We start from the raw sequence: 1,901 nt of genomic DNA, 5'->3' as shown, positions 1-1,901 counted from the left end.
TTTTTTTTTTTTTTGAGACAGGATCTTACTCTGTCACCCAGGCTGGAGTGCAGTGGTATAATCATGGCTGATTGCAGCCTCAGCTTCCTGGGCTCAGGTGATCCTTTTACCCCACCCTCCCAAGTGGCTGGGACCACAGGTGTGTGCCATGACACCTAGCTAATTTTTTGTATTTTTGGTAGACACAGGGTTTTTCTGTGTTCCCCAGGCTGGACTCAAACTCCTGGACTGGGGCCATCCACTGACCTTGGCTTCCCAAAGTGCTAGGACTACAGGCATGAGCGACTGCCAAATCTGTTTTTGATTTTTTTTTTTTTAAGACAGGGTTTCACCATGTTGGTCAGGCTGGTCTTGAACTCCCGACCTCAGGTGATCCGCCTGCCTTGGCCTGCAAAGTGCTTGGATTACAGGCCTGAGCCACCATGCCCAGCCACCTGTTTTTGATTTTTAAGAGTCCTTTCACATTGCCTTTGATTTCCTGCTGCAGCATAAGCAGGAGGTCTAGACCACCTGTTTCAAGATGGACAGTCTCCACAGTAGTTGGTGGAGCAGTTGAGAGAAAGGGAATTTAATTTCCAAGTTACAAATTCATTATCATTTAGAGAGGATCAGTCTTATTTAATCTAGGCATAGGTGCAGGGTTAGATTAAGGTATGGCTGGAAGAGTTACCAATTAGTGACAGAGGGTTCTTTAGATGAGCTTTTTTTTTTTTTTTTTTTCCCTGAGACAGAGTTTCACTCTTGTCTCCTAGTCTGGAGTGCAATGAGGCAATCTTGGCTCATTGCAACCCTGGTTCAAGCAACTATCCTGCCTCAGCCTCCTGAGTAGCTAGGACTACAGGTGTGCACTACCATGCCTGGCTAGTTTTTGTATTTTTCATAGAGATGGGATTTCACCATGTTGGCCAGGGTGGTCTCAAACTTCTGACCTCAGGTCTCCCAAAGTGCTGGAGTTACAGGTGTAGCTACCGCGTCTGGCCTTTAGATGAGTTTTGATCCTTAAAATGTTGCTGTGTGTGTATCTACATTTGACTATGTTAACAAAATGCCACAATTTTTATTTTAACAAAAATGTATGGTTGGGAAATAGATGGTTTTTACTTATATCTGTTTATATCAAAACATGTACCTATCACCCTTAATAAAATACATTTGTGAGGGTTAGTTATTTGACTAATGAATGAAGCATATGTAAGTTGAAAATGAAAACAATCTTAGTTTCTTTTTGGGTATCATTTTTATTCTTGCCTGCATTTCTAAGATTATTCATATGATACTTGAAAGTCATGAAGTGTTAAAAATTCCTGAGGCAGGCTGTGTGTGGTGGCTCACGGTTGTAATCCCAACATTCTGGGAGACCAACCTGGGAGGATTGCTTTAGGCCAGGAGTTCGAGACCAGCATGGGTAACATAGTGAAACCTTATCTCTACAGAAAAAATTTAAAAGAATTGGCTGGGCATAGTGGCTCACGCCTGTAATCCCAGCACTTTAGGAGGTCGCGACGGGTGGATCATGAGGTCAAGAGATCGAGACCATTCTGGCCCACATGGTGAAACGCTGTTTCTACTAAAAATACAAAAATTAGCTGAGCATGATGGCAAGCACTTGTAGTCCCAGCTATTCAGGAGGCTGAGGCAGGAGAATTGTTTGAACCTGGGAGGTGCAGGTTGCAGTGAGCCAAGATCATGCCACTGTACTCCAGCCTGGTGACAGAGGAAAACTCCGTCTCAAAAAAAAAAACCAAAAACGTAATTAGCTGGGTGTGGTGATGTAGCTGGCTTGTCGTCCTAGCTACCTTATAGTCCTAGCTACTTGGGAGGCTGAGGTAGGAAAGTTTGAGGCTGCGGTGAGCTGTGATCTCACCACTGCACTCTAGCCTGGGTGACAGTGCAAGACCCTG

General features: G+C 44.2%; 1 protein-coding gene across 1 annotated transcript in view; it reads left to right on the top strand.

The window, feature by feature from the left end:
* The window catches only part of GK5 (glycerol kinase 5), a 65,468-nt gene that overhangs the window by 44,431 nt on the left and 19,136 nt on the right, over positions 1 to 1,901 (top strand).

The sequence above is a fragment of the Cebus imitator genome, unplaced genomic scaffold (genome assembly GCF_001604975.1).
Source record: "Cebus imitator isolate Cc_AM_T3 unplaced genomic scaffold, Cebus_imitator-1.0 Scaffold30, whole genome shotgun sequence".
NCBI lineage: Eukaryota > Metazoa > Chordata > Mammalia > Primates > Cebidae > Cebus > Cebus imitator.
This window is presented reverse-complemented; position numbering and strand designations above follow the sequence as displayed.